Consider the following 21055-nt stretch of genomic DNA (forward strand, 5'->3'; position numbering starts at 1 on the left):
GAGAGTGCAGTACATCTTTTTCCATCCTTTTACTTTTGGCCTAGTTATATCTTTATCTTTAAAGCATGTCTCTTGGGCAGGGCGAGATTGGCTCATGCTTGTAATGCTAGCACTCTGGGAGGCCGAGGTGGGAGGATCACTTGAGGCCAGGAGTTCGAGACCAGCCTGGACAATAGTGAGACTCCATCTGTACAAAAAATAAAAAATTAGCCAGGCCTGGTGGCATACGCCTGTAGTTTCAGCTACTTGGGAGGCTGAGGCAGGAGGATCTCTTGAGCCCAGGAGTTTGCAGTGAGCTATGATGATGCCACTGGACTCTAGTCCAGGTGACAGAGCAAGACCCTGTCTCAAGAAAATAATAAAAATAAAATAAAGTGTGTCTCTCGTAAACCTTTTTGTCATAATCGGACTAGGCCATGGGATACAAAAAAATTAAAATTGATTTTGTTTGGTAGAAGAGGGATGTGGCATTTACAGGGCTTAGAAAGTCCCCACGGGTCATAAGAGCAAAGAGTTAACACCACTGACATAAATTAAGTATCTTTTTAATCACAGGGAAACCAGAATACCAGTGAGAAAATATTACAGAACAGATGAGAAGTTGAGGTCATGGGGACAGCAGCTTTTGTGGCTACTGGGGACCCTGTGTGCCCAACCTGGTGACCAGCGCAAGGGCTTTTCAGCCTGAGAAGAGAGTTTGAGAGTGAGTGTGTGCACATATGTGTGTACGCGTGTGTCCATCTGCCAGGTGGGCTTAGTCCTTGCAAGTCCTGTTTCCCAAAAACAGGGCCAACAACAACGAAACCCCTCCCAGGGCCATGAACACTCTCCTTTGGCCATTGGTCCACACCTACAAATGTCACAGCACCACCCACAGCGAGAGATGTAGACCCAGTAATCCCTGCAAATACAGCCAAGAAATAGCTTTCGCTTCTCAAGTTCAGTAGTTTTCAATCTTGGCTATCTCTTAGAAGCACCTACCTGGGAAGATTTTTTAAATGCCAATGCCCAGGTCGCATCTCAAAGTGATTCTATTGCATTGGTCTGAGGGTGGGGCTCGGTATCTGTATTTTTTTTAAGACAATTTCAATTTGAATCAATACTCCTAAAGGCTGCCTAAGTACATTGAATGTGCAGTCAGATCCTTTTGCAGGCTGGGACTGTGCCAGAGGGGAAGCAAGCAGAAAGCCGCCTGTTTTAAACAGTCCGGTCTATGTCTTCCTGTGACATGACCAGTGACACTGGGGCTGGCTGGCTGAAGAGAAGAAATGTGACCAGGCAGTACCAGGGCCCTTCAAAGGCACTGGCCCCTGGGGAATGACATCTGACACTGCTGATCTGAGGCTCCAGGAGGAAGAGGACCACAGCCACAAAGCACCCAACATGAGGCCTGCCTGCCTCTCGGCAAATAATTAGGCCTGAACTGCCACATTACTTGATATCTATCACCAAGGCCAATGCAAATGAATAGGTCTCTTTGCTTGATTTCTTCCCCCAAAGCAAATGTTTCAATAATCTGCATGTTCCTCTTCGATTCAGAGTTCATTGTCAGGCATATTTGAGCCATTCTATGAAAAGAAGCTCTAGGCTGGGCAAGGTGGCTCATGCCTGTAATCCTAGCACTCTAGGAGGCTGAGGCAGGAGGATCGATTGAGCCCAGGAGTTTGAGGTTGCTGTGAGCTAGGCTGACACCACAGCACTCAAGCCCAGGTGACAGAATAAGACTCTGTCTCAAAAAAAAAAAAAAAATTGCATTTCCCTACTAAAAAGAAGCTCGTATGTCGGTATAATGAAAATGAAACTATTTTCATGAGAAACAGCATTTCTTGTTCAACCCTGTTTGCAAAAGCTTACTCAACCGGCAGAGACGAAAAGCAGTGCTTTCCCAAGTACGGAAAACTACCCATTATCCATTAGAGAGCTGCCACTGGAGCTTGAAAGCTTCCGGCTTCAGGCAGAACCAGTGAGTTGGAGGCTCACTTCTTCAATGAGAAATGAATGCTCTTTTCTTCGTTGTGACTCATGACAACTAGTTCATGGTGTGAAACCACAAAACTGGGCCTTCTGAAAATGATATTGTCCTAGGACTAGGAGGTTGGGAGAGGTGAGAAGATTTTTATTCAAAGGATGAGAACTTTCTTCTGTCCCTTTGGTCAAACTGAATCCCATCCACTTGTCCAATCCAAGATCTTCTTCCTGGATTTACTGTCTCCAGATGGGAACTTGCTAGATTTTATTCATTAAAACCAAGGCTCCCTGCTTGGAGGCACCAAGTCCCACCTGCTGCCACATCTTTGCAGCCCAGTATCAGCCCAGCCCGTCCGCTTCTGCCACCAGCTTGTGGGCTCCTGCAGAACCAGCAGTAGGTGTGTATCTGGGGGATTCGTGCCTCGAGGTGCAAAACTTACCCAAAGACCAGTGCCCCATTCCCACATCCATTTTCTGCAGCCATTTCAACACAACAATGCTTGGGGTGGGAGGCTGGGGAACGGAGAAGGATCGGAAGATTATGCAGGGAACTTACGGCTCCTGAAGCCCAAAATATAATTCCCCCCTGCTGCTTACAGACACCAGCAGGAGACCACTACGGCCACCTCCTTCTGAACTTCTGACCGCTTGATAAGAGAATTGAATTTGTATTAATCTAAACATTGCTGCGCCAACCTTCCGTTCACTCTCAATGAACAATAATACTATTTGAACGCAGGACACATCTTCCATGTTTAAGAGCTCGACCGTGGCCCTTGCCTGCCACTGTGGACACCATGAAGACGAGAGAGGATGGGAGAGAACACTGTATTTCTTCTGAAGCCTGAGGTGGGGGTGGCTTTGCAAAACAGAAAGCCCTGGAAATAAACGGAGTACTCACCTGGGTAAGTGGCAATGGTCTTACACATTGCATGGCCTTGGATTTCACATCAGCCAACAAAGATAATGGGATTTTTGCCCTCACTTAGACAGAAATCCTACTGGCCAGATATCCTTGTCCCGTGCAGTATCCAATCGTCTGGAGGGAATTTTACCTTCGAGGATCCTTTCTCTGGAGTCACTGTCTCCAGGCGGGAATGTCCTAGCTTTGATTCCTTCCTGGCTGCATGGTTTTCTGTAGCTGGAACTGACACTTACATAAACAAACAGAAGTGGCTCCTCTGTATACCCCGCTACTCCGAGGCAGAGTTCTCTGCATGAAAGGGCACTTGCTATCATGGGTGTGGACATAAAAGACATTTTAAAAGCAATTGAGCTTTGCCATCCATGACTGCTCTGTGCCTGCCCTGGGGAAGAAGCACCAAGGCATGAGTGGACCTGGATTCTGATCTTAGCCTTGAAGCGTGTGGTCTGTGTGTGCACATGTGTGTGCAGGCATGCATGTGGAGGGGTGCACATGTGCACACATGCATGTTCATTTTCCAGGTCTTGTTTTCCCTCATCTGTTAAACAGCAGTGATAGTACCTGACTCCTCGACTTCACAGGACTGCCTGGTAGATGAAATAAGAAAGGAATGTGTTAGTCGGGGTTCTCCAAATGAAACAGAATCAATAGGATGTGTATAGAAAGAGATTTAGTATTAGGAATTGGCTTATGCAATTATGGAGGCTGACAAGTCCCCAAATCTGCAGGTGAGCGAGAAGCTGGAGGCCTAGGAGAGCCAGTCCCAGTCCGAGTCTGAAGGCTTGAGAGCAGGAGAGCTGATGGTATAAGTTTCAGACTCAAGTTTCAGGCTCAAGTCCCAGGAAGGGCTGATGTTTCAGTTTGAGTCCAAAGGGAAGAAAAAGTTGATGTCCTAGTTTGCATGCAGTCAGGCAGGAGAGAGTCCCTCCTACTGGGGGACCACTGGGACTTTTTGTTCTATTTAGGCCTTTAGTGGGTTGGATGAGGCCCAGCCACATCCTGGAGGGCAAGCTGCTTCACTGAGTCCACTGATTTAAATGTTAATCTCATGTAAAAACACCCTTCTGGAAACATCCAGTATAATCTTTGACCAAATATCTGGGCACCCTATGGCCCAGTCAGGTTGACACATAAAATTAACCATCACAATGGGGTAAAAGGTAACATCCAGTACTAGGAAAAAAAACATTTCTGGAGGCCAATAGCCCAAGGTCAAGTTCCAGCTCTTTTACTTACTAGGTGTGAGATTTGTAGGTTACTTGATCTCTCTGGGGCTGCCTCAGTTGCCTCTTCTGTAAAATGAGGCTAAGAAAACAGTTAGTATGTGACACATAGCAGAAACCAAAGCATTAGTTGTTTTGGATGCAAAAAGTACTTTTTAAAGGTTCAATTCGCCCTTTGCATTTAATACCTTAATATTTTAGACAAAAGGAGCTATTGGACGTAGGAAACATAGGAAGAAAAAGATAGTCATTAATATCAACAACAAGAAAATAATGAACCAGAGAGTGATGCAGACCTCGTTAACACAACTTTACTCTTAAATTAGTAGTCCAGGATCTGTGAGCCTTGGAGAGACGTCAGAACTACCAGACTATGCCTGTAGTTTCAGCTACTTGGGAGGCTGAGACAGGAGTTCAAGACCAGCCTGGGTAATAGAGCAAGGCCTCGTCTCTTAAAAAAAAAGAAGAACTACTAGACTGTGTGGCTCTGCTCCTCTAAGTGAAACTCTCCTTTCTTTTCCCAGGGGCTTTGTGGACCCTTATTTACCTTGGAACTGAACGCAGGGGTGGCTGTGGCCTTTGCAGAGTATGGGCATGTTTCACATTATATGCATGAGTGTTGGATGATAGTGAAACCCAGTACATTTGGGACCCGACACCATCATCCACCAAAAAAGCAAAATATTTTCCCATCTAGAAATCAAATTAGAAAACCTCTCACAGTTGGTTTAGGTTTGAAAGGCACAGTAATGGCTGAAAAATGGCCTGTTGGTCCAGATAAGACTCGAGCCAACCTGACACCTCATTGGAGCTCTGGTCCCTCTTCTAAAGTCCTGTTGCAGCGTGTGGGTGGTGTGAACAGCGTCATTCTGTCAGCTGAAATGGACCCAGAGGAGGGAATGATGGTTGGAGGAGACCTGGATGGCCCAGCAAGACATGTGGTTGCTGGGCTGGCCAGACACGACTACTGGGGGCCAACACAGCGGCTGTCACAGAGTGCGAGATATTTGGGGTTTGGCAAACCCTAAGAAGCTGGCTGCCAAGTCCCACAGCTCCCTCTCCCCCTGGTGTATTTCAAAGGAAATTAAATCCACATGTTTCTGATTTGCTGACACTTCAAGCTCATCCAAAGGTGGTTTTGCAAGAGTGGTTTGGACACGAAGAGCCCAGAGAAACTTTAATTATTATTGTTATTTTTCATTTTGAAACACAGACCTGTACGCTTACATAATACATGCCATGCCTACAAAATCAGAGCCCAGTTTTGCCTGACCAAAACTTTTTGTCCTGGGCCCACCAGTGACAGATAACTGAAGGCAACTAGAGAAGAGAAACAGTGACTTTAACATCCAAACTAGAAGTCCATCTTGAAAACAGCACCTAAGAAATGCCAAGGCCAGCATTCAGAAATAAAAGCGCTGTATGGATTGGGTCTGTGGGTCTCATTATTTCCTCAGACGCTGGCCAAGGGGGCAAACACTGTACTTCAAGATGGCGTCCCCGGTAGGTCCTGGATGTGGGGTACGAGGTTCAAGGACGTGGGGCTCAGAACTTCAAGGGCAAGAGGCATTCCAAAGGTGTCCTGTGGAATGTTCTGAAATATCCTGCCATGTCTCTGAATGAAACTTAGGCAAGGGGCAGCCCAAATTCTGCTTCAGGGAAATAGAATCACATTATACACTTAGAAATAACTGAGCACCTTTGAACATGTCTTGTGACCTCCCCTAACGCCTGCCACTTGAAGACTATTTGGCCAGAGAGATCAGAGGCCAAGGTGTCACTGTCTTCTGACCCAGGGATTAATATTCTTGGTTTCTCCTATTTCTCTCCCCGTTAGGCACTGCTTGTGGCTTTTCCTCAAGATTCACCTCTGTGGGGCCCTCCTCCCCTGCTCTGGGTCCTCCAGACAGAAGCGGTGGCTTTGTTCTCTGAGGCTGCTCCCTCAGTACTTACCTGGCAGTCCCCATGATGGGCTCTGCCATCCTCGCCAGGGGCTGGTGCGTGGAAAGTGTGCTTTAGGCATTTGATAAATGCAGCAACGAAAGCTGAGTAAAAGAACTGGAAAACGACCGAGGCCTCCCCCAGTGGCTCTCTCTGCTCCTGGGTTGGAGTTTTCAAGCTCCTGCTCCCCTGGCCCTTGAAACTTCACACTTGTTCCCCCTTCCCCCACCTTTTAAAATCCAGGTGGCCCTTGATTCTTGGGTCTCAGCTGAGATGTCCCTTCTTGGGAAGGCTGTTTCCTTTCAGCTCAGCTTGGGGTACCTCAGGTACCTCCCGTGGTGCACTCGCCTTCTCCTGGCTGCACCGATGCATATTCCTGTTTAGCTAATGAAGTACAAGGTCACCTGCAAGGCCTGCCTTCCCACCCGACTGCTGGCTCCTTAAGGCTAGGAACCAGGGCTGTCTCAGTCACCTCTTCCCAGCGCCTGGCACTGAGAAGGTGAGAAATTGGTAGTGGTTCTCTGACTGGCTTCTCTCCCTAGACTGCAGACGTCCTCCGCCACCAAGATGGCTCAGTTCTGTGAACTGGACAAACTGAGAGTGATTAGAGTGTTATCAGACACTTTGAAACCAGTACCCACTTGAATCAGTTTGCTAGAGCTGCCACAACTGAGCACCGTGGACTGGGTGGCTTACACAGCAGACAGTTAGTGTCTCACAGTTCTGGAGGGCAGAAGTCTGGGGTCAAGGCGTCAGCTGGGTTGGCTCCTACTGAGGCCTTTGAGGGAGAATCTGTTCCAGGCCTCCCTCCTAACTTCTGCTGGTTTGCTGGCAAGATTTGGTGTTCCTTGGCTTCTAGATGCATCACCCCTATCTCTGCCTTCACCTTCACATGGACTTCTCCCTGGGGCTCTGAGTCCAAACTTCCTCTTTGTATAAGGACACCAATCCTATTGGATTAGGGCCCACCCTAATGACCTCATCTTAAGTGGACCATCTGCACAGACCCTATTTCCAAATAAGCTCACGTGCACAGGTAGTGGGGGTGAGATAGGACTCCAACATCTTTTGGGGGTTTGCAACTCAACCTGTAACATCACTCTTGTTGTAATGAAAAAGAAAAAAAAGGTAGCTTAAAATTGACATTGAAATACAGTAAACATTTAAAATTTATTGTCCAAACTGGGACATTTTTTGAGGCTGAAAAGGGAGTACTATGGATAAATACAAAATTATCAATAGTCCTGGGGGTAACCCCGGGCTGCCCTGGGCACACAGTCTGGGACATAGGGCCACCCTCTGAAATGACACTCGGTCCCCAGCCTTTCCCAGGCAGGCAGGCGTTTTTACCTTCATTGCAAGTCCCTCTTTGTGTTGCTCGGCGAGTCCAATTTGTTTCATACACAGTCTCAGCGAAAGCTGGAGAGTAGCTATATTACGGCGGTAGTAAATGCGGTGTTCCCAGTTACCAGATGCAAGATCAATCTCGGCAACTAATTTGGCCAGCTCGAGTCAGGCCCTCTTTACACCTGCCCCCTGCCTAGTCAAGTCCTAATCTCCCAGGGAGTTGCAGACAACAGGACCATGGCCTCAGCCTTGGCTTACCAGGGAGGCATCACGTGCCCCGACACCAGTGTGATGCACAGGCCACGTTCCTGAGACAGCACCGCCCCTCCATCCAGAAATCTGTCCTGACAACTGTGGTGCCCCCAGCAGGGCTGGGAACATGATCCCCTTGTTTCTTTTCTTTCATCTCCTCCCAAGGGAAGGGAATGTTCCCAGTGGTTCTTCTTTCTGAGGTAACGGTTGGACAGGAGTCAGCGGCGAAGGCTGCCCATCTAATTAAGGGGTCTGTCATGACTTACCGGGATAATGAGATGGGGAACAAAGGCATTGCTTTTTCATCCCCTTCCTGATATTTTGGCCTTTTTTTTCCCCTTTGGAAGATGACCCAACATTAATGAGAACTGAGTCACTTATTGGGGTGCAAATAGAGAGATAAATGACATCAGTAATTAAGTCTCAAGCCTTCTGTGGTATAATGGAGCCATTTGTCAGGCAATATTATTCAATTAATTAATTCCATTAGGGCTACCACACTTCTCCAAATCCAGCCATTCGACCATCAGCTCTGATCATTTGTATAATACAAAAATAGAATGGTTAATAAATGCATCGTGAAACCAAAAAGAAAGTATTTTCGCCACCCTTGGAAACCTAGCTCAAATTGTTTGATTTGTGAATGTGTGAAGTACTCACGGCCAACCATGTCCATCTTCCCATCATTGATTGAAAACGTTCTGGGTATTCCCGAGTTCAAATCTCTAGAAAGAAAAAGGGTTTGGTCCAGCTCATCTTCTTATGCCATATCAGTGGTCACTGGCAAGGTCTCTGGTTGCTGCCCATCTGTGGCCAGCAAGGGGACAAGGAGTCAGGTGACATGATGGGACCATCTAAGGCCAAGGGCAGGTAAATACAATGGGAGGGAAATTTCCAGAACAGCAGCACCAGACCCATGCGGTCAGTGCTTGTCTGCCTTCTTTCCTCTCTGTCGCCAATGTCAGAGGAGAATTCTGACCCTGTCTGTGCCCGGCTACCTCAGTGCTCCTAACTCCAGTTAGTTCCGTCTCCTCTGATGCTTATATTAATATTAATAAATCAACACCCCACATTCTCAATTCCCTTATTCTTTCTACTGTCCTTTTCAGTTCTTGACAACTTGTCTCAGAATTCTTTACCTCCCCCGTGGTGGGAAATTTGCCTTCAGAAGAAAGGAAGGTAGCAATCCAGGACCACATTTGAGAAAAGTCTGCCTGAATGAGTCAGTATCATGACATCTAAGGAGAAAAGCCGGCAATGACTCCAGAATCTTGACTAATCTCCATTTACCTGGTCATCCATTTCCAAATCATCCTCTCCTTTGACCACCAATATTGGCCTAAATACCTTACTATCCCTGTTTCTCATTTATAGTTTTGTACTGCTTTGATTACTTACTCATACTCTAGGATTGTTGCAATCTGATCATTTTCATTGTGACAGAGCAGTATTTCAGCTACATTCAGGACTGACTATGGCCTTGCGTGTGGTGTGGAAACCTATCTGCCAGTCCTAGGAAAACAGCTCACGGTCCAAACGGCTGACTACCAAAGTCCAGAACACAATCTATTTGTAAGCTGTGTGGCTGCCTATACAGTTCCAGCCCCTTCTTTCTCACCTACCAGCTAATCAAGTCATCTTTGTTTCCTGGGCCTATTCTGTGGACAGGAGTGTGAATCAACATTGAAGGTTCCCAAAGCCTGCAGGCCAGGAGGAGAAGGAACAGGCAATGACACTGGTTCTCAAACTTGAGCCAGCATCAGAGTCACCTGGAAGGCCTATCAAAGCAGATTGCTGAAAATCTGGGGTGGGACCCAAGAACTGGCATGTCTAACCTCCCTCCTAGTGGAAAATTTGCCCTCAGAAAAAGATGGTCCAGTCCAGGGGAGAACCACTGGCCTAGATCATGTGGGACAGAGGTACAGAGAGTACAAGAGGTAACTAGATTTTCAGAATCCTGAGCGTCCGGTCATATGACCTGGCTGGTCAGAAGCCCACCCTTGCCTGGGATGGATTTTGATGAGCAAAGCAGCCTTCCTTGGTTTCGTCTGCCTTTACCTGAAGGCAGAGACCATACCCCAGAGTGAGATGAACAATTTCCTTGGAATAGGTCAACATCACTTGTGGTTTTATAATTAGATCTAGAAATAGTGCAGATGGCTCATGAGACTTCAGGATTTCTGAATGTTGGTGAGAATGTTTTGTTTTCTGTTTCTCGTTGATGTCTCACAACACCCGAAGATGTTCCACAGGCTTGACAAGGCTTGGGGATCTTCTCCCACGGCTCTTCATGGAAGACCCAGATACTCCTCCACCCAGTGGAGCTAGGTAGGGACCTGACAGTTCTGATTCCGAATCCTGTGACTACAACAGCAATCAGGTCCAGCATTTCCCAAACTTCTTCTGAGTCCTGTTCACAAAGATATGCAATCCAACCAATCTCTTAGCAATTTGTATCCATGTCTTCATGCCAATGTATCATTTTCGTGTCTTGGCCTGGGTAGCTCTCAGAAGGCACAGCCTGCAACAAGCACTTTTGTAAAGGAAGGTTGTTTTGGAGCATGACCCCAGCAGACAGGAGTCAGGAACTAGAGGGAGTGAAACGGAAGGAGAAAGAGTGGTGACATGATTCATCTCATCCTCTGTGACCATCCTCTAAGAAGCTGTATGGACTATACCTCAGAATTTCCAGAACGAAGGAAGAAAAAAAGGAGCATTAACTCATGGTCTCCCAACCCCTTTTGTTCAAGGGTTGCTCATGGGGTGTTGACTCCCTCGCACTTCCAGGTTGCCCAAGCCTGAATGTCAGGATACTGTCTCAGAGAGGTGCAGGGCAGAAAGGGACACACGTCTGGTTATATGTGCCCCAAACTGTTCTCCCCAGCAGCGGCTGGCATCGAGGTGGGCCAGAAGGTGAGAGATGCACACAGACATCCAATATGGTGTGTATGCAAAATATTTTCTATTTTATCATCATATATTATAAGTTTCATGTTAGCTATAATCTTTAATCAAGTTCATAATCTTTATAATCGAGTTTCAAGAGTGTGTGTCTAAAACCAATAAACCTTACAATGTTCCTGCCATGCTCCATTTCTAGAAACTTCTACTATTTCTGTGCCCACAAGATCTAGGAAACAGTGACTACACAATAAATTTCATGATAAACATTTCACAGCCACTAGACACAAGGAGAAGTCCGTAGAAGAGTTATTTTGTGTCAGCTGTTGGGTGCTCGGATTAAAATAAAGGTTGAAATTAACTAGGAGTTGGGGCATCAAAAATTGCTTTCATGACCTCATGTCTGAAATTCTTAGACTTTGTGCTTAAAATATCAACTAGCTGCCATTTGTAATCACTTCTGCACAACCGTTTGTTCTCTCTAAATGAAAACCAAAATTAGACATAATTGCCACTGTCTTTTCTCTCTGTAGTACTGGGTTTCTGAGGTCCAGGGGCAGGCTTTGAGGAGAGAAAAGCCATCTTCAGACGAAATGAAGACTACCAGGAGGCAATTTGCTCAATGATTACAATGAGTTTCAACATCTGTGTTGCTAATGCAAATAATCCATTCAGGATATGCACATGCACATTGTATTTTCTTAGCATATATGCGCTAAAGTTTTGGAAGCGGTAAGGAATTAATGCCTCCATTTCCATATGACAACTTCCATACGACTAAGAATAAAGGGCATTTAAAACTGCCCAACGGTTGGAATCCCCAGGGTGCTCAGCTCACAGCTGAATTGACTGAAGCCGAGCATGCTCAGTCCGCAGCTTTGCCTGCCGCGCATGCGCAAGTGGTACCTCCTCAGGGGCTCTGGATTCTTTCGGAGGTGAAACAGGGAGGTGTTTAAATACTTTGTGAAAGTATTAAACATTGAAATTTTCAAAAATGTGCAAAAGTACAAAAACTAGTAAAATGAGCCCTCAGTTACCCCCCTCCCCCATCTCAAACAACTATCAGGGCCAATCTTAAATACTTTTTAATTTATTTATTTAATTAATTTTTTTTTAAGTCCTAGAGGCATACTTTTTGCTCCTAAAAACAGGAAACCCGGGAAGATTTTCGTGACCCTCTGAGGGTTTGTGACCTGCTGGTTCTTTGGTTCACTGACCTCGTTCAATCCTCTCTTTATACAAGGGAATGCTATGCTTCTCCCATTCTCTCTGGCTATTTCTCATGCTTGCAGCAAATTAAGTGGACTCTGTCTATGATTTCAGCGACGGTGACATATAATCCCAGTGTTAAAGGATGGAATTTTCCAACGCAAGAAGCAGCAGAAACTGAACAGAGGAAATGTTGCCATGAGCAAAGGCTCTTCAACAGTGTCTCCAACTGTGCTATAAAGCCACCCAGCGTCTGGATGAAAAGTGGAAAAAAAAAAATCTGACAATTGAGTGATTGTTCTCTCTATACAAGCAATCCTACTATTTCTAACCCCTCCATGGGCTGCTCTGGCAACGTGCAGATATGGAGGTCTTCCTACAGGGGCTGGTGAGCTCAGGGACAAAGGGGAAGGAGGAGCCCGTTGTTTTCCAGGAGACCAAGACCCAACACTAGGATGGCAGTCACCAGACCGTTTCTCCCAAAACAAAGAGGGAGGGGGGCAGGGCAGCTACTCACCTCCTCTCATTGGTTCACAAAGAACCCAAAGCCAGCAACATGGATCAGCTTCTTGCTTTTTGTCCAACTACTTGCCTGTTACTCTAGAAAAACAACGGAGGTCTGCCAAGAATCTGCAGTCCCTTAAATCTCAAAATAATGACTAGCCTATCCAGTGTTTCCATCCAAGGAATTGTTGGTTCCTATACAAGAAAACCCTTTGGGGTGAGAGTCAGGAGTCCAAGAAAGGCATGTGGTTATTTTTGCCACTTTCTGGACCCCGTCCGCACTTTGGAAAGAAAGGGAAAGTCTATTTTTGACATCAGCTATTCAGCTTTCAAATAACATCAGCCCATAGAGCATATCTAATTTAAATGTTGATTCCAAATCTTACTTAACTTTAAGACCTGCTAGTCTCATTCTATGCTACTGCTCCAAGCACACACATAGCCTCACAAGCACATTCTATTTTCTTGGCATATATGAGCTGAAGTTGCGAAATAGGTTAAGGAATTGATGCTTCCATTTCCATATGACAAATTCCATCTTTTAAAAAATAATAATAAACTGGAGTGATCAAGCGGAAAATTTGATTGCTTCATTCAGATTACAATGCTTCTAAGTCTGGCAGTAGTTTTAGAATACTAAAGTGGGTATATGACTCATTCCACATCAACCCTGACACTGATGGCAGGGACCAGACATGAAATTCTCTGGGGCCTTGTGAAAACTAATAAGTATGGTAGTGTCACTGACAACCTAATCACCACATATGCATCCAGATTCCAAAATGACTTCACATGGCCGCTCCTTGCTTGAAGGGAAAGCCACGAATATGCATTTCATTGTTCCAAAAAGAAAAAAAATGTATCTGTATTTGTAATGGCCATGGAAACATTTGTAATTCAGAGTTCAGTTTGTCTTTTAGGTAAAAAATAGGAAAACACACCATTTTGCCAAATTATTCCTAACATGAAAGGATGGAGTTGTTTTTGCCCTTGACTCATTTCAAAGGCAAAGAAAATTACTCTTCTTCAGAGCCTTTGGTTGATATTGTGCATCCAAAGTAAAATAAAATTACAAAAAGAAAGCAGATTTCTCTGCCCTTCTCATCTCTGCTGTATCAAGTACCCACATTCTCCCAACTGGAGCCTTTGGTGGAACTCTCTTATGCCACCACCTTCTAGCTATTTGGGGACAAGTCTTCTCACCTCTAGTAGCTACCTTGACCTATCACTGCAGCTCCTGAAGGACTTTAAGTAGGAGCTTAACTGGTGTTGTTGAATGACTGAATGCATTTAGCAATTATAAGAGTTTAATCATCGATTAATCTCTTTCTATGAAAATAGGAGAGATGGGAGTGAAAAAAAAATAAAAGTCACAGTTGTAGCTTAAGTATTAAACGTCATTAGACATGGAAATAGTAATAAATATATTAAACTTCCCGGAAACTGAGTTTGAACTCCCACAGGGTGGCCAACTGTGCCGGGATGCCTGGGACTGCCTGTTTTAGGACTTAAAGTCCCACATCCCAGGAAACCCCTCATTCCTGGAGAAACCTTGGGATAGTTGACCACCTGGCAGGCTGTCAATGACTCTCAGAAACCAAAATTCAAATGTTGACTTCGTTGGAAATGAGCAAGATTTGAGGGGGCTCAGGACTCATCCCAAATGCAGGTATGCACCCTGTACCCACTTCATTGTAAGGCTCCATCTCAGCTTCCTGTTTATGTCCTTCATTGCACTTAAAATAACACGAACATTGTTCTGTGTATTTATTTATTGTCTGTTCTCCTTACTCAGTGTGAGCTCTATGTTGGCAGAAGAGTCATCAGGCTTGTTTCCTGCTGTAGCCTTAGAACATTCCCCAGTAAACAGAGGATGTTTAAGAAGCATGTCTTAAATGCAGAACTCTCTTCCACATTGCAGAATCTGACAGAATTACGTACTCCACTGATTCTAAGATGCACAGTTTTTCACAGCGTAACATCCCTGAAATCCGGATGCATCTTAATCAATGGTGCCTTCCAAAAGCCATCAGCCAAGCGGCAGGCATGACACTGCTGCCATTGTCTTTGCACGTGCATCACTCGGTGGTGGCTGTTCCCACTGTCATCACTTCAATTGAGATGTGTGCGTTTGTTAGTTAACAGGAGAGTTTAGCTGCCATTTAGCAATGTCCTCAGAAAGATTTCACTATGATTCAGCATGGAAATGACAAGCTATTTTGTACTCAGAAAGGCACAGGAGCCAAGCAGTAGGATGCAAATGTAATATTAGTGAAGAATACATTTTCTGGCAAAGGAACAACCAAGTACAATGGAAACCTCAGAAGGGAAGATAACCACAAGTTGGGAAAGCTGTGTTACTTTCTGTTGCTGAGATACTCACGTCATTGCCAAATCCCGCAGAAGAGATGAAGATTAATTTAAAAGGAATCTGATGTGATTGATTCCTGTGTCATTCAGAACTGTCATTAAAGGCATCCATCACAGTCTATTAGCAGGGTTTTTTCTTGCCATATTGATGTATAAAATAATGGTTGGTCATGCCATCAAGGGCATCTTAGACTTGACTTGATGAAATAAGATATTAGGCTTCCCCACTCTTATTCAGGTCTATGAAATGGCCCTCCCAGAGACCAGTAAGGAGATTGCTGGTGTAATACATGGCAGGATCAGTAATATGTAGCAATTCACTTGGTCTATACAACTTTTCCAGAACCTTCTGGTGATTGAGTTATCTACTGGCTAGGGATGAAAAAGGCTGAATAATTCTAGAGGAAGGATTTGTGTATTGAATTGTGTTCCCTCCATAGGACAGAAGCAGGAGAAATGCTCAGAAACAGGACAGGTACCACCAGAACACAAGACAGAACTTGGTCAGTGGCCCAAATGGGAAAGTACAATTAGGAGAGTCATTAGAGAGTTCACCTCATAATTATCAACAGTGATCACCTGTTGAGTGAAACAAAATGTGGTCCGTTTTTAATTAAAGTTTTTAGAGTCTCTCAATGCATTGTTACATGTTTAAATAATTTCACAGTTTATTCATTTCATTTATTCTTTTATTCACCAAATAACTGAGTGCCTACTATATGCCCGTCTACTAGGTGTGGGTCATAGAAAGATGAACAAAAAAGACACAATTTCTACACAGCATATATTAATATCATAGAGCAGGGTTTTCAACTTGGGGCCCATAGACCTTCCTTCCAGGTAGCTCATAACTAGAACTCAGGGGTCTGTGAAATTGATGGAGAAAAATAACATAGTCTCCACTAACCTCTCACTCCTGGAAATTATTGACTTGTTCTGTCACTAGTTGTATCTTTTTGAGAATTTCATATAAGTGGAATCATACAGGATGCAGAACTTTTGAGATTGGCTTCTTTCACTCAGCATACTTTTGAGATTCATCCAAGTTGTGTGTGTCAATAGTTCATTCCTTCTTATTGCTAAATTGAGTAGTCTGCTATCGTAGGAATGTACCAGTTTATGTACCCATTCACTCACCAAAGGGCATTTGGGTTGTTTCCTGTTATTGGTAATTATGAATAGAGCTGCCATAAACATTCATGCACAGAGTTTTGTGTGAACATAAGTTTTTAATTAACTTGGGATTGCTGGGTCATATGTTAAGTGTGTGTTTAGCTTTATAAGAAACTGCCAAGTGGTTTTCCAGAGCAGTTATGCAATTTTGCATAGTGTATGACAGTTCCAATTGCTTTGCATTATTGTGAGCACTTAGTATTATTAGTATTTTTTATTTTCCCCATTCTGATAGGTCTTTAGTTATATCTCTTCAGGGCTTTAATTTGCATTTCCCTAATGGTCAATGACGTCGAACATCCCTTTGTATGCTTATGTGTTGCTGGAGATTTGCTATCATTGTGTTGAGAATTTTTGCTTATGTGTTCATGAGTGATATTGTTCTGCACTTTTATTTATTCTACCATCTTTGTCTGGTTTTAGTATCAGGGTAATATTGGCTTTATAAAAAATAAATTGGGAAGTGTTCCCTCATCTTCTATTTTCTGCAAAAGATTGTGCAGCATTCATTGTAGTTCTTTTTTAAATATTTGATAGAATTTACCAGTGAATTTATTGCATTCCATTTTTAAATATCTGGTAGTATACATGCTATTACATATGCTGTGTGCTAGAATCTGAGCCTGGAGATTCCATCTACAGAAGGTTTCTAAATATAAATTCCATTTTTTGTAAATTTTTTTTTTCTTTTTTTTTGAGACAGAGTCTCACTCTGTTGCCCGGGCTAGAGTGCCATGGCGTCAGCCTAGCTCACAGCAACCTCAAACTCCTGGGCTCAAACAATCCTTCTGCCTCAGCCTCCCAAGTAGCTGGGACTACAGGCATGCTCCACCATGCCTGGCTAATTTTTTCTATATATTTTTAGCTGTCCAGCTAATTTCTTTCTATTTTTAGTAGAGACGGGGTCTCGCTCTTGCTCAGGCTGGTCTCGAACTCCTGAGCTCAAACGATCCTCCCACCTCGGCCTCCCAGAGTGCTAGGATTACAGGAGTGAGCCACCACGCCTGGCCAAATTCCATTTTTAAAATAGTAATAGGGCTGTTCTATATGTCCTCTTGAGTGAGTTTTGGTAATTTGTATTTTTTGCAGAATTTGTCCATTTTATTAAATTGTCAAATTCATGAGCAGAGTCTATAGTGATAACCCCTCTTTCATTCCCGATATTGGTAATTTGTGTTCTTTTCCATTCTCTGCCAGTCCTGATAGAGGTTTATCAATTTTATTAAAATTCTCAAAGAACCAAGTTTTGCTTTCATTGATTTTTCTCTATTACTTTTGAATTTGTTTTCAATTTCATTGATTTATGTTTTTAATTTTTTATTCCCTTTTCTTTGCTTGTTTTGGGTTTATTTTGTTCTTCTTTTTCTAATTTTTTGAGGTAGGAGTTTAGAGTATTGGTTTGATACCTTTCTCTTTTTTCATATGAGCATTTTAATCATGTGAATTTCCTTCTGAGAACCTCTTTAGCTGCATTCCCCAGACTTTTATATATCTTCATATTCATTCAGTTCAAAATATTTTCTAATTTCCCTGAGACTTCCTCTTTGACCCATAGATTATTAACAAGTGTGTTGATTAATCTCTAAGGGTTTAGATTTTTTTTATTCTGTTACTGACTTCTAGTCTAATTCTATTATGGCCAGAGAACATACTTTGTATGATTTCAGTTCTTTAAATTTGTTAAAGGTTTGTTTTATGACCCAGGATATGGTCTATCTTGGTGAAAGTTCCATGCAAATCTGAGAAGAATGTGTATTCTGCTGTTATTAGGTAGAGTGTTCTATGAATGTCAGTTAGAACCAGTTGTTTATAATGTTGTTCAATTTTCTATACTATTCCCTTTCTGACTGCTAAGTTCTATTGATTACTGAGAGAGAAATGTTGAAGTCTCCAACTATAATTATAGATTTGTATATTTCTTATTTCAGTTCTGTGAGCTTTTGCTTCATGTATTTTCAAGATCTGTTGTTTGGTATGTACGTATTTAGTATTGTTGTGTCTTCTGATGAAAATTATTATGTGTTGCCCATTTTTATCCCTGGTAATTCTTGTTTGCTCTGAAGTCTACTTTGTCTGATATTATTATCTTTGCCACTCTAGCTTTCTTCTGATTAGTGATATATATATTTTGATTACTTATATATAAATATATAGATTTCTTTACTTTTAGCCTACGTATGTCATTATACTTGAAATGAGTTTCTTGTAGACAGTATATAATTGAGTTATTTTAGAAATCCATTCTAACAAATTTACCTTTTACTTAGTATATTTAATCCATTTACACTTAATGTAATTGCTGATATTTTTGATTTAGGTTTGCCATTTTATTGTTTTCTATTTACCTCTTTATTTTTAGTTTGTGTTTTCCCTTTTCTTGCCTTCTTTAGGTTATTTAAACATATTTTCATTTTCTATTTTATCTGTTGCATTTTTGCTAAATATCTCTTTGTGTAATTTTAAAGCAATTGTTCCAGAGATCTATATATGTATAGATGTATATACACACACTCAAATTTTCAGTCTATGTATTGACAGAATCAATATTTTACCACTTCAAGTGATATATTACTACCATGTAGGTTCCTTTACCTACCTGCCTTTATGTTGTGGTTGTCTTATTTGTTACATCAACATACATTGAAGCTTTGTGCAGTGGCAGCATCATAGCCCTTGAGGTTTATCTGAGGTGCCATTATTGCTAATTGAAAACTTTTCCCAATATCCACCATGACAACTTGCAATATAGTCAGTATGGGCAATTTTTTATGGTCCCAATAGGGACTGAATTAAAAAAGAAAAAAAAAACATACATTGAAAACCCCACAAATCCCACTAGACAATCTTATAATTTTTGCTTTCAACCATCAAACATATTAAGAACTCAACAAGAGAATAGTCTATTATATTTGCCCAGATATTTATCACTTTTCTTGCTCTTCCTTCATATCTTTTTGATATTCCAACTTTCTTTCTGATGTCACTTCCCATCTAGCTGAAGAACTTCCTGTAGCAATAGTGCTGGTATCACAAAGTCTCTTAGCTTTCATTCACCTGGGAATGTTTTTATTTCATCTTTATTCCTGAAGGATATTTTTACTGGGTATAGAATTATGGGTTGACAGTTCTTTTCTGCTAGCACTTTAAAAATGTCCCATTTTTTTTTTTTTTTTTTTTTTTTTTTTTGTAGAAACCTACAACTATCTGAATCATGTTCCCCTATAATTAATGTGTTCTTTTTCTCTGGCTGCTTTTAATATTTATTTCTTTAGTTTTCAGAAGCTTGATAATGATGTATTTGGGCATGGATTTCTTTGGATCTATCCAGTTTGGGATTTCCTGGGCTTTTTGAATCTGTAGTTTTATGTTTTTCTCCAAATTTGGGAAACTTTCTGCCATTGTTTCTTTGAATTTTTCCATGTACCATGTTCTTTCTCTTTCTTTCTAGAACTCCTGCTATAAGATTGTTAGACTTTTTGGTATTTTCCTACAGGTTCATGAAGCTCTGTTCTTCTTTATTTTTCAATCTTTTTTTCTCTGTATTGTTCAGATTTTATCATTTCTCTTGATTTATGTTGAAGTTTACTGACTCTTTCCTTTGTCATCTCCATTCTGCTATTGAGCCCATCCAATGAGATTTTTGTTACAGTTATAGTTTTTTTCATTCCTAAAATTTCCTTTTGTTTCTTTTTTATTCTATTTATTTTTAAAGAAATATTTTATCTTTTCATTTATTTCAAGAAGGTTTGCCCTTACATGTTGGAGTATTTGTATTATACTTTATAAATAGCTACTTTAAATTGTTTCATCTCAGCATTGATATGTTGATTGTCTTTTCCCATACTCACTGAGATTTTCTCAATTCTTCATGTGTTGAGTAATTTTTTATTGTACCCTGGACATTGTGATGATTATGTTATAAGACTTCAGACCTTATCTAAATCCTATGAAGAATATTGTTCTGATTTTTGTTTTATTTTGTTTGTTTTTAAAGCAGAGGATATCTCTGGTTGAGTTTAGGTCACAAGTTCCAACAAGTCTTCTATGGGTTGTAGTTCCAATATCAGCTTTGTTTTTCAAGACTTCAGATCTGTCCCTGTGTACATGTACCCTACCCAGTGGCCAATCTGGGACCTGGGCAATGGTTTAGTTTTTAATTCAATTCTCAAACTCTATTGTATGCTATTTAGGGTGAGGTCTATTCTTGTGCATCTCAGAGGTGAGCCCAGAAGTTCATGAACAACTTTATAGGGTTGCTTTCCCTAGCTTTTTGTCTTTCTGGTACTTTCTAGTTCCCAGGAGGTCAATTTTTTTGGTCCTCTGGCAGGAAAGCTGGGGCTTTACTTAGCCTGTTATGCTATGCACTTCCCACAGCTGTATCTATGTACAGGGACAAGGGTGAGAGAACAAAGAGGAAAAAAAAGTACTGGGGATTTCCCCCACCCTTTTGGGACTGCAGCTCCTCTGCTCACAGGGAAAATTCTCCTCCCTCAGAGTTTTAGGTTCTTGCAAGTTCTAGTGTCCCAGTCACCACAGGACTGGGGCACAAGAGAATGGAAAAGAAAAAACCAAAACGGGATTTCTCCACTCCTAAGTATTAGGAGACCTCATTCCTACTCCCTAGAGTCAGACCAGAGGGCTTCTCCTAGGGTTCTCTCTGTCTCCGCGAGTGCCCACTTCTGGATTTCAAGCTGTACTGAATCCAGGCCAGATGATTTTGGAAAGGGAAAAATGGTCACTCACCACTGGCTCAGTAGTACTTGAGATTCTGTCTTCTTTACCAATTTTCCAGCTACCATTTGCTTTTCAGAGTCTTCAAGTAGCTGTTCCATGCATTCTCTTATGGGTTTTATAGCAGCATTCGCTGGGAGACAGGGTGCTTACTCCCTCTTGTCCTGAACCAGAATCCAATGTATTTTATTATGTGCATTTAAAAACATAATTCTGACAAGAGATCCCTAGCCCTACCAGCTTGCAAAGAGAGTCCATGGCACAGAAAGAACTCTTAGCCAAAAGGAAGGGACAGAGGTATCAACAGTCACTTGCAAACCAGCACTGTACTTGCTCAGGAGGAGCAGCTAGGATCTTTGGAAGCTCTTGGAGAGCACCTAGGCTGGTTTGGGTTCAGGAAAACTTCCCAGTGAGCAGCAGGGGAAGTGTCCCCAGCAGTGGAAAGCTATGCTCACATGCCAGAAAAGAACCAGAGCATAGAAAGCATGGGTCATTGCAAGTAGCTCAGAAT

The 21055-nt window shown here is 42.4% G+C and overlaps 1 non-coding gene across 1 annotated transcript; it reads left to right on the plus strand.

The window, feature by feature from the left end:
* The first annotated feature begins 18457 nt into the window (after window positions 1-18457).
* LOC138388708 (U4 spliceosomal RNA) lies at window positions 18458-18597 on the plus strand. The gene has a single exon (XR_011234206.1). It is a non-coding gene; the product is annotated as a U4 spliceosomal RNA (small nuclear RNA).
* The last annotated feature ends 2458 nt before the right edge of the window (window positions 18598-21055 follow it).

The sequence above is a fragment of the Eulemur rufifrons genome, chromosome 7 (genome assembly GCF_041146395.1).
Source record: "Eulemur rufifrons isolate Redbay chromosome 7, OSU_ERuf_1, whole genome shotgun sequence".
Lineage (NCBI taxonomy): Eukaryota > Metazoa > Chordata > Mammalia > Primates > Lemuridae > Eulemur > Eulemur rufifrons.